The 12740-nt window shown below is 39.7% G+C and overlaps 1 protein-coding gene across 1 annotated transcript in view; it reads left to right on the top strand.

Annotated features, from left to right (window-relative positions):
- PARD3B (par-3 family cell polarity regulator beta) overlaps positions 1-12740 on the top strand; it is a 1522095-nt gene that overhangs the window by 1462878 nt on the left and 46477 nt on the right. The gene's annotated exons all lie outside the window — the stretch shown is intronic.

Raw genomic sequence — 12740 nt, 5'->3', positions numbered from 1 at the left:
AGATATAGGAAGGGTTGGGACAAGGACAACGACATCTGAAATGTGTTTGTGCTCATCCTCCAAGTCTTCAATTAAGCCTAAAAAGACATGGTTGGGACTTGTCCCAATAGAGGGTTGTCCCGTGTTTTGGTTACTTAGTGCTGCTCTAACAGAAAATAGCACAAATGGATGGTTTTAACAAACAGGAGTTAGTTTATTCTCTTACAATTTTGGAGGCTGGAAGTCTGAGTTCAAAGTGTCAGACTCTAGGGACTGGGTGAAAGTCCTTCAACCTTGGGCTTCAGCTCTGCCTCCTGCTCCTGGCCCACTGAAGCTGGAGGCTTTTCTTCACTCAGGCAGCTGCTGGCTGCTGACGCTGCCAAGACCAAGGTCAATAAGTAAAAAAGGCACAGTCCCGATGTTGCCAAACAACATGGCAGGCCACTAATTCAAGTCCAGAAAAAGTCCCAAGGTCGGCAGGGCATGGTGGGCTGCTGAACAACAACTTGGCTACATGCAGGGTTCAAGTGTGCCAAAAAGCTGGAGACCTTCCTCAAAGTTGCTTCTTATATACTGGAAGCAGGCCACATCCCTAAAGCAGCTACTCAGCTGCTGCAGTAGATCTCAGTATACAATCAGAAGAATTGACCCTGATGGTTGAACACAGAAAATAGCATGTTAAATGGGTAGGAACCTGACAGTTCTCATAATCCCTTCTCCTCCAACAATATGCTATGGAGCATCATTAAACTACAACGAACCTGGTGCTGTTGAGTTGATTCCAACTCACAGAGACCCCATAGGACAGGTAGAAAAGCCTCACAGGCTTTCCAAAACTGTTATCTTTACAAAAGATTACATCTTTCTCCTGCAGAATGGCTGGTGGGTTCACATAGCCCATTAACTTTCTGTTAACAGCTGAGCACTTAACTACTGTGCCACCAGGGTTTCTTGGGGCATCGTTGTTGTTAGGTACCACAGAGTCGGCTCCATTTCTTCCAACTAATAGCTACCCTGCGTACAACAGAACAAAACATTGCCTTGTCATGCATCATCCTCAGTCATTGCTATATTGAGCCCATTGTTGCAGCCACTGTGTCAATCCATTTCATATAGGGTCTTCCTCTTTTTTTGCTAAACCTCTGCTTTACCAGACTTTTGATGCACTTTTGATATCCTTCTCCAAGGACTGGTCCCTCCCAATAACATGTCCAAGGTACATAAGATGAGTCCCACCATCTTCTCTTCCAAGAAGCAGTCTGGCTGTAGTTCTTCCAAGACAGATTTGTTTGTTCTTCCGGCAATCCATGGTATATTCAATATTCTTCACCAGTATTGTAATTCAAAGGCTTCAATTCTTCTTCCATCTTCCTTATTCATTGCCCAGCTTTCTCATGCATATGAAGTGATTGAAAAGGCCATAGCTTAAGTCAGGTGCACCTTAGTGCTGAAAGTGACATGTTTGCTTTTGAATATTTTAAAGAGGTCTTTCACAGCATACATGCGCAATACAGTACATCATTTGATTACTTGACTACTGCTTCCATGAGCATTGAAAATGAAATCCTTGATCACTGCAATCTTTTTTCCATTTGGCATGATGTTGCTTTTGGTCCAGTTGTGAGGATTTTTGTTTTCTTTATATTGAGGTGTAATCCATACTGAGGACTATAGTTTTGAATCTGCAAAGTCCTGTTTGCTTTCAGCAAGCAAGATCATATCATCTGCATATTGCAGATTGTTAATGAGTCTTCTTCCAATACTCCAGCTTCTCAGGTTATTTGCTCAGCATACAGATTGAACAAGTAAGACAAAAGGATAGGATCCTGACAAACACCTTTCCTAATTCTAAGCAGTGCAGTATCCCCTTATTCTGTTTAAACGACAGCTCTATGTACAGTTTCCACATGAGCACAATTAGGTGTTCTGGAATTCCCATTCTTCACAATATTATCATAATTTGTTATGATCCATGAATCAAATGCCTTTGCATAGTCCATAAAATACAGGTAAATATCTTGCTGGCATTCTCTGCTTTCAGCCAAGATCCATCTAATATCAGCAGTGATAGCCTTCATTCCATATCCTCTTCTGAATCTGGCTTGAATTTTTGTTAGTCCCCTGGTGATGTACTGCTGCAACCATTTTTGAAGTATTTTCAGCAAAATTTTACTTTCATGTGATAATAATATTGTTGGATAATCTCTGCATTCTGTTGGATCACCTTTCTTCAGAATGGGTGAGAATGTAGACCTCTTCCAGTTAGCCAGGCAGCTGTCTTCCCAATTTCTTGGCAAAGATGAGTGAGCACTTCAAGTGATGCATCCATTTGTTGCAACATCTCAATTGCTGTTCTGTCAGTTCCTGGAGCCTTGTTTTTCAGCAGTGCCTTCAGTGCAGCTTGGACTTCTTCCCTCAATACCATCCTCTTTTCTTGATCATATGCTACTTCCTGAAATGATTGAATGTCATCCAGTTTTTGGTACAGTGACTCTGCATATTCCTTCTGTCTCCTTTGATGCTTCACACACCGTTCATTATTTTCACCAAGGAATCCTTCAATAATGCAACTTGATGCTTGAATTTTATTTCCAGTTCTTTTAGCTTGAGCAATGCTAAGCATGTTCTTCCCTTTTGCTTTTCTAACTCCAGATCTTTGCACGTTTCATTATAATACTTTACTTTGTTTTCTCAAGTTGCCCTTTGAAATCTTCTGTGTAACTCTCTTACTTCTTAATTTCTTCCTTTTGCTAGCTATTCTACATTCAAGAGTAAGTTTCAGAGTCTCTTTTGACATCCATTTTGATCTTTATTTTCTTTTCTGTCTTTTTAGTGACCTTTTTCTTTCTTCATGTTCAGTGTCCTTGATGTCATCCCACAAGACCAACTCATCTGGTCTTTAGTCATTAATGTTCAGTGCATCAAATTTATTCACAAGGTGGTCTCTAAAATCGATTGGGGTAGATGTAAGGTCATTATTTTGACCTCATGGACTTGTTTTAATTTTCTTCACTTTAAACTTGAACTTCCATATGAGCAATTGATGGTCTGTTCCACAATCGGGACCTGGCTTTGTTCCAACTGATGGTATTGCACTTCTCCATCACCTCTTTCCTCAGATGTAGTTGCTTGGATTCCTGTGTATTCCATCTAGAAACATTTCTGTATTGAGAAAAAGATATTTCCAATGAATAGATGGTTGGTCTTTCAAATTCTATTATGCAATCTCTGGTTGTTGTTTCTATCACCAGGGCCATATTTTCAAACTATTGATCCTTCCTCTTTGCTTCTAAATTTCACAGTATAGTCTTAAATAATTACCAATGCATCTTGATTACATGTTTGACCAATTTCAGACTACAGAAATTGGTAAAAATCTTTGATTTCTTCATCTTTGGCTTTAGTGTTTGATGTGTAAATTTGAATAGTAGTTGCTTTAACTAGTCTTCCTTGTAGATGTATAGATATTATCCTATCAGTGACAGCATTATACTTCAAGATATATCTTGAACTATCTTTTCTGACAATAAATGTGATGCCATTCCTTTTCAATTTGTCATTTTCAGCATAGCAGACCATATGATTGTCTGATTCAAAGTGGCCAATACTAGTCCATTTCAGCTCACTAATGCCTAGGATATTGATCATCAAGCATTCCATTCCATTTTTGATAACTTCCAGTATTCCCAGATTCATATTTTGTACATTCTACATTCCAATTACTGAGGATATTTGAAGCTGTTTCTTCTCATTTTGAGTCATTCCACAGGAGCAAATAAAAGTTTTGAAAGATTTACTCCTTCCATATCATTAAGGTCAACTCTACTTTGAGGAAGCAGCTCTTCCCCAATTTTAATTTGAGTGCCTTGTGACTTGAGGGTCTCATCTTCTGGCACTATATCAATGTTCATTCTGCTACTATTCATAAGGTTTTCAGTGGCCCATTTTTTCAGAAGTAGATAGCCAGGTCCACCTTCCCAGTCTGTCTCATTCTGGAAACTCTGCTGAAACCTATCCACCATGGGTGACCTTGTTGGTATTTGTAATACCAGTGACATAGCTTCCGGCATCACAGCAACACACAAGCCATCACATTATGACAAACTGACAGACATCGTTAGTACCCTTTAAGCCTAGCCATTGCTTGAAAGTGAAGACAGGGTGGTGACTGCTCAGATAAGGTTTCTCCTGACTAATTGCTCACATGTAGCAGAGGCAAATGCAAACCATTTCCAGAAAATGATAGTGTCTGACAGCCTGGTCTTTGCAAGGTACTGGAACAAGCTGTAATTGTTGCAACAAAGATTTAATATAGAAAATAAGCACTTAGAGTTATTTTGAGAAGGAGTTTGCCATACTTAAGTTTTTCCCTTGAAATAGTCTTATAAAATCAGGATGAAGTTTGGATCAGGCATCTTGGTCATTTTCCACTGATATATTGGTGCCTTTGACAACTTATGTTAAAAGGTCCGGACTGTGCAACACCCTGTACAGTTTTTTCCAACATCAAAATTGGGTCTGTATATAAGACAGAACTTCTAGCCAATTTTTTATATGAGTAATTTCCGGATATGCTGCATATACTGTAGCCAAGGGAATGTGATGATGGCCTTCTGTGGGCCAGTTATAGACAAGTCATTTACGTTACCACCTTGTGAACAGCTTGAATTCCTCAGTTTTTTTCTTTTTACTGATTTAACATCAATTCAGTTTTGTTCTGACACCAACTACAATGCAATTCTTCTCCTCCTGTCTCTGCCTGTCCAGAATTAGGTCCAAACTTCACACATTAAGGGCACAGTCCTCCAGACTGCTAAGTCTACCCAAGATTTAAGGCACCAGCCCCAAGTTCCCAGGCCACTCATACTTCTAACTACAGATTCAGGAGGTCAGTAATTTACTAAAATGATGTGGGAATTCAGGAAAGCACTATACTTACAGTTTTATTATCCCAACCAAAACCCACTGCCATTGAGGCCATTCCAACTAATAGCAACCCCCTTTGGTTTTCCAAGGCAGTAAACCTTTATGGAAGTAGATTGCCTCATCTTCCTCCTGTGGAGTGGCTGGTGGGTTTGAATCCCCAACTTTCTGGTTAGCTGCCAAATGCCTTACCCACTATGCCACCAGAACTCCTTATAGTTTTATTATAGCAAAAAAAAAAAATCAAAAGAAGATATGCATAGGATGAAGTTTGGGAGGGTCCACAACCTGGAGTTCTTATACACTCAGAAGTGATTTACCCTCCCAGGGCATCACTGTCCATCACCAACCAGAAAGCTCACATGAGCTTCAATGTCCAGAGTTTTTATGATGGTTTCACTATATAGGCAGGGTTGATCGGATCGTTGGCCATGTAATCAAACTCAGTCTCCAGCCCCCCTCCTTTTCTTATAGCTCAGGCTGATATCAAGAGGTGGGGCATTCTGGTGTAGCCAATCCCTACCATGAGTCACCTCCTTAGCATAAATTGCCAGATGTTATCCAAAGCCATCTATGGATAACAAAGATACACCAATCATCTGGGAAGTTCCAAGGGCTTAGAAATTACCTCCCAGGAACCAAGGATAAAGACCAAATTTGGTGGGTAAAGGGTACTTCACCCTACACAAACCACTGCTTTTATATCTAATTTTTAAAAAAACAGATCAGTTCTAAATCATTCAGAGCTAAATGTGCTACTTTAGTAGCAAGAGATAAGCTGGGAAAATCATCAACTCCTCCTTATCCCTTCATTCAACAGCTATTTACTGACTACCTACTAAGTTCAAAACACTGAAGGCCCTAAGGATACAATGGTTAGCCCACACCTGTCCTATGGGGCTTACAATCTCAGCAAGAAGATAGTAATTATGCAGTCACAAAGCCAAGATAAAATTGTAACTCTGTCCATTATGACAAAGAAGAGACACATGTTCAAAAAAATATAATGAGAGAATGGACCAAATCAAGGGAAGTGTTTTTGAAGGAGTGAGATTCAAACAGTGATCTAAAGGAAGAAGATCTGAGTGAAGAAAATAAATAAAGAATATTTCAGGAAGAGAGGAAATCATATATAATGTCATGGAAGAGAGGATGGTAGACAAAGCATCTGTGTAAAATCTGTGTGGATGGAACAGTAGAGGCAGGTAGAGGCAAGACCACAGGTGGTCAAGGTGTAGATGTCTATAGTTATCCAAAGAGTAATTAGAAATTATTGGTGTGTTTTAAGTAGGAAGATGATCAGATTTGTGTTTCTGAACTTTTATTTTCTAGATTCAGGGTTAAAAGTAGATCATAGAGAGGCTGGAATGGATGCAGAGAAACCAGTTTGAAAGTTGCTGCTATAGTTCAAGCAAGAGAGGTCTTAGTCACTTATATAAGGGTGGTGACAGTGATAGTAAAGATGGAGAAAAATGGTAGCAGGAACTGACAGAAGTAGATGATGGATTGCATGTGGGGTTGGGAGTAAGGGAAGCCAGGTGTCAAGAATGGATCCAGGAATGAATCTATACAAAACAGCATACACTGAGAGAAAATGCTAGAAGAGGTCCAGGTTTGGAGAAAAGATCTTGAGAGTGGGTTAGGATATGATAGATTTGAGGTGACTTTCAGATTTCTAGAAGGAGAGTCTAATGAAACATGCAATAGACATGGCTCAGCATTGGTAACGACTGCAGTGGCTGATCCGGGATGTTCCACAAATGTGTATTCATGAACACTGCAGAAAGACTCCAGGTTATACCAGGCTGATAAGGGAGTAAGCCACAAAGACTGATACTCAGCAAGTACAAAGAGAGGCAGGCAGAAAGTGCAAATTGCAAAGATCTGTCCACCAGTGCGTGGTTGTGCTATGTCTTCACTGCTCATATGGACAGCAAAGGCTTATCTATCAATGTCTATGTAATTTCATTCTGGAAAGTATATTTTTCTTAAGAAGGAAGAATTGGTGATCTAATGCCATCTGGCATTCTGTGACTAAGCATAGCACTGACCCCATAAAGCATAAGCATGATGGAAAAAAGAAACAGTGGAAAACCTTTTGGTAACTGTACTATGCTTAACGAAGAGAATTCCTTTTTTTAGGAAATATGTGCTGAATCATTTAGGGGTAAAGGGTCCAATTTACTCTCAAATGGTTCAGGAAATAATATGATAATATGATAATATATGTGTATGTGTGTACATGTATGTATATAGATATAAAGGTTGGTGGAAAGGAAGGTAACAGAATGGAGGAAAAGAAAGTGAATGATAACGTAAGTGGGGCAAAATGTAAAGAAATGGTGAATCTGGATAAAGGATACAGGAAGTGCATTGTACTATTCTTGCAACAGTGGCAACAGCAACAACAAGGAACAGTGGAAGTTCTCATGATTTTCATGTAAAAACATGAAGTATAAAATGTCCTTGTTCTGGAGTCCTAAGCTAAATGGGACAGAGGTTTGCGTACACGTGCCTTTATTTGGGACATGTTTTCAGGAAGCACTGTTAGGGGAGCAAGGAATAGGAGAGAAGAAAGTCAGTAGAGAGTACGTGAATAAGCAGGTTATTGGTGCAGGCAATGCAGGCACGGTTCTGCCGGGGACCTCTGGAGGTAGTGTGGAATGCATTTCAAAGTTGTCCCACCTGAAGTACAAAGATGTTGAGCTATATGTCTTTCAAGTCCCATCTGTCTTATCTGAAGGTTGCCCCTGAAAGTGCTAGCTGCCTGGCATTCCCGCCTGCCCAGGGCACTAGTGAGAGAAGCCTCAAGCTGAGAAGCAGAAATGCTTCCAGTAGGGTTCCTTGGGTATATAGTGGACTGCAAGTGCTAAGGGGAAATGGGTGGAGCATGGTAGTGCTGCTATTGCTCTAGAGTGTGAAACCATAGAATGATTTTTCCCAGGGTCAAAGTGGATCATGTTGCCTTTCATGACAGAAAAATAGAGAGTTATTAAGTAGCCCTATACAGGAGATGTGGTAGCGTACATGGCACTTGACTGCTAACCAGAAGGCTGGTGGTTCAAACCCACCAGCCACTCCTTGGAAGGAAGATGGGGCAATCTACTTCCGTAGTGATACTGCCTTGGAAACCCAAGGAGGGGTCGCTATGAGTCAGGTCTGACTCGACGGCACATAACAACAACAACAACAATACTCTTGATGCCTTTGCTGTAATTTTGGAGTGGGTGAATTAGTCAGTTCTGTGAATTAATCACGTCTTATCTGGAATACAATGAATATGAATAGCATTGGCAAAGCAATTTCTGGTTTCTTTTTGTTTCACTCAATTGTACTATTCATCAAAATGATGTAACGACTTTGACAAGTTCATTTTCTGTTGAGCCCATGCTCAGAACATCACTGAAATACAGCAGCAGCACTGGGATACCCCTGAGATTATGGTTGGCCTCCGGAAAATGGAAATTTGATACTAAGTTGCCTGTGTCCATTAATGAATGATGGTAGTTTGAGTGTTTGCAGTGACTTTACTTAAGATCAAAGCTGTAAATACGTACAATGTCAAGTTCTGCATGGATTTCAATATGCCACCTTTGCTCCAGTTGAGAACAGCAGGAAGTTGGCCAAATGCAGGAACTAGTCTTATGACTCTGGCCATGTTACACTGTTGTCTCCACAGTCTCACCTTAGACTTTCTGTTAAGGTACTAGTATTGTGTCCATGAAGCCTGTTTAACGGGATCAGTGATATCCAGTTCAATTAAGATGTTAAGCTCATCTCTCTGAGAACAAAAACTATATGTCATAAGTCAAGCAGGCTCCAGGATAAATTCCTAAGGTATAATGACCAGGTCAAAGTATGTGAATATTATTAAATTCTTGATATATATTGCCAGATTGACCTCCGAAAGGTTTACCAATTTAGACCCTGATTGGCATTGAGCATAAGTCATTTTTAAAAAGTTATGTCAATTAAATAGGTTATAAAGTAGCAATTATGATCACAAATTGTTTTAATGTGTAATTCTTTTATTCTTAGGAAATTTAAATTTTCTGGTTTTCATTGGAATTTGTTTTTTCATTTTGTTGTAACTTACCTGTTTGCATATCATTTCTGTGCCCATTTATCTTTTTCTCTTAATTTACTATAGCTCTTCATCTATTAAAAGGATTAACACTGTCACATTTAAAATTATTTTCATTAAACTTTAAATTTTATTTATGATAAAAACGTATAGTTTTTAAATAGTTAACGCCTTCAATCTTTTGCTTTATTTTTGTTTTCAAATGCAAAACATTCTCTCCTATCATGAGATAGATAAACATTTGCCCATATTTTCTTCTAGTTATTTTATTATTTTCTTTATTTTGACTCTTCTACTGTAGGAATACTTTGAACACCTGTGTCATCCTAAACAGTAATACACTCTCAGAACATAGTTTCAAGCGATATCATTGCAATCATAACGCACAGGGTCTCAACAGCCATGTTAAACAGCTTTGTAAAAATTTTGTGGGACATATAGCCATGCGGTTTATCAACCAAAAGAGTCAATTTATAATGTCAGGGCAACTAGGCCCTGTGTCAGGATATTACAGTGTCCTGGAACATTCTGACCTAGACTCTTGCAATGTGTTACAACCCCAGGTCTTCAGGGTCCTGTGAATACTCGAATCACCAAAAAGTATGTCTGTCTTAAGGCAGCACCTCCTCTCACAGGATAGCTCCTCTCCTTGAATCTCTGCCTGCTGATGTGACCCTCCTCAGTATGAATGAGGTGTACCTATTGAACTGGCATGCATAGCCTGCATCTTCCGGAACCTGTATTCCTGTGTTCTTCGGTTCTGATAAGGACTCTACATGTGATCCTTATAGACAGCACGTGTGCTATTGTAAGTTGCTTTTTTAATGTCTATGAGGAAGAAATCCAGTTTTGCTGGAGAAAGACTTGTCTTGAGATAATATATGTGTCACTTTGGATAAATCCATAGGAACTGTTACAGGAGAGGTTCTCAACCTGTGCGTTGGCTGGTTTCGGAGGATCCTTCACTTCCTGACATTACATGGCAAGTTTTTATGAATGATATTTTGCCTGCATTTCCAGAAAATTTCTGTGGCCCTGTAAAGGTAATACTTACTGAATTAGCAGAGTTTACTGGGTTGTTTTTAAAGATCCTCACGGTATAATTCCTATATGACTAGTTTTGTTTGTTTTTTCTTCAGTAAAATGGCAACGCCTTCACTGAGATTAGTTCATTTATAAAAATGTATGAAAATGAACTACCTAAAGGATAGCTTGCTGTGTTGGTGGGGATATCTTCAATATCAGTATGAATGTAATAGTCTCACCAAGAAACCTTGTCATGGCCTACCTTTCAGCCCCTCACAGCACAGGATTTATATACTTCTATTCTGGGCCCTTTTTATCTGCTTTCAACAGAACAGGAGCTCTGATAGTGTAGTGCCTAAGGCATTTGACTGCTAACCAGAAGGCTAGCGGTTCAAACCCACCAGCCACTCCTTGGAAGGAAGACAGGGCAATCTAATTCCATAGAGATACCGCCTCAGAAACCCAAGGAGGGGTCGCCAAGAGTCAGAATCGACTTGACAGCAGTGAGTTTGGTTCGATTTGGGTTTTCAACAAAACAAATCTTTCCAGCAAATAAATTTCAGAAGCAGATTGAATGGCATCTTACTCTTAACTACTTGTACCCACCCCTACCGCCCACTGTTGCAGCCACCAGCAATGTGAAATACAGGACCTGCTTACGTTTCAGAGGCCAGATTGGTGTGCTCATCAGTGCTGTCTACAGAAGGGTCTATACAATCTGCTATTTTCCCAGCTGTTGAAAAATTGCATCCTGGTCTCATCCCCCGAAAGTAGAATATGAGAGTAACTACCCATGAAAATGAGCAGGCTGCAACCTTTATTAAACAAAAAGTCCTGTGTGGAGATCACTGTAGATCTTAGCAACATACAACCATGGAAAATCCAAATAAATTAAAATATCAGCATTAAAACATGTTGTTGTTGTTATGTGCCGTTGAGCCGGACCCGACTCATAGCAACCCCTCCTTGGGTTTCCGAGGCTCTTATCACTATGGAAGTAGATTGCCCAACCTTCCTTCCGAGGAGTGGCTGGTGGGCTTGAACCGCTAGCCTTCTGGGTAGCAGTCAAGTGCCTTAGGCACTATGCTACCAGAGCTCCTATTAAAACATAATCATCCCTATGTATATATAGTAACTCAACAACAACATAACAACAACATAATCAACCTTTATATATATATATATATATATATAAACCCACTGCCATCTAGTCCACTCCAACTCAAGCAGAATTGCACCATTGAATTCCCAAGGCTTTAATCTTTATGGAAACGGGCTGCCACATCTTTCTCCCACAGAACAGCTGGTAGGTTTGAACAACTGACCTTTCAATTAACAGCCTAGAGCTTAACGGCTATGCCACCAGGGATCTCTCTTTCTCTCTTCATATGTATGTATATACCCACACACACACATACATACACACACACACACATATATGTATACATATACATTTATAAAAACAACAACAAAAAAAAAAAGAACTCACTGCCATCAAGTCAGATCCGATTCATAGTGACTTCTCCTTGGGTTTCCAAGGCAGTATCACTACGGAAATAGATTGCCCAACATTCCTTTCAAGGAGTGACTGGTGGGTTTGAACCACCAGCCTTCTGGTTAGCAGTCACATACCTTAGGCACTACACCACCAGAGCTCCTATATACATATATACAAACACATATATATATATGTATAGTCATATATAGCTATTTAAAAAAAAAAACACTGCCATTGAGTCAATTCTGACTCATAGTGACCCCCATTGGGTTTCTGAGGGAGTAAATCTTTACAGAAGTAGATTGCCCAGTCTTGCTTCCGCAGAGTGGCTGGTGAGTTTGAACCACCAGCCTTCTGGTTAACAGTCAGATATCTTAGGCACTGTGCTACCAGAGCTCCATTTAATGTATGTAGTATATTGTTATACAGTTGCTTATGTGCTACTGGTAACAGTTTGTAATTTAAGAGAATAGAAACATTACCTGCTGATGGAGGGCAACTGTATTTTATATATTCTTATTCCTAAAAGGCACATGTCCTCAAATAAAATACTGATCAACAGCTGAAAATTTAAGGGCTGCTATACCTTTGTCTCATAATATGGATTTGTGGTCTAATCTAGCCTTTCCTTGACCTTTTTGCCAAATGTGGGATATTAATAAGAGAAAGATGGTTACATAAAACGTCCTCTGAATGCGAATGTTTTTTAACATATGAGTAATTTCAGGTGGCTAAAGATGGAATGAGCTAACCTGAAAGTAACAAGCTGCTCACTGTCTCAGCCAAATTAGCCTTAATGCTGAAAGGCATTCCTTAAGAAGTCAAGAGGGCTGGGGGTCAAGCCACCAGGCCATGGAGTGCAGCTGTCAGACCACCTTTTGCAATGTCCAAGGGAACAACCAAAGAAAATTCAGCAAAGAAAGTATCTCAAAGAATCAACAGGGAGAGTTAAAACAAAAATAACCAGATGTCCCAGAAGACTCTACTGGTATTGTGAAGAAGGCTAGAGCAAGACTAACGGGGTTTGGATTTTATCAACCTTACTAATAAAAGTCACTTGGCTTTCCATCGAGAAGAGCAGTTGGTACAATATGGAAAGGTTTTAAAGACCATTAATTTCTTGAAATGAAACAGCTGGCCTTATTGGCTATTAAATAATGAGCCAGATTCTTCCCAGTGCCTAAGTCACTCTCTGGTAGTAAATTAGGCATTTAGGGAGGCACATTAACT

Source organism: Orycteropus afer, unplaced genomic scaffold (assembly GCF_000298275.1).
Source record: "Orycteropus afer afer isolate SDZICR_OR568_19922 unplaced genomic scaffold, OryAfe1.0 scaffold00002, whole genome shotgun sequence".
NCBI classification, from domain to species: domain Eukaryota; kingdom Metazoa; phylum Chordata; class Mammalia; order Tubulidentata; family Orycteropodidae; genus Orycteropus; species Orycteropus afer.
This window is presented reverse-complemented; position numbering and strand designations above follow the sequence as displayed.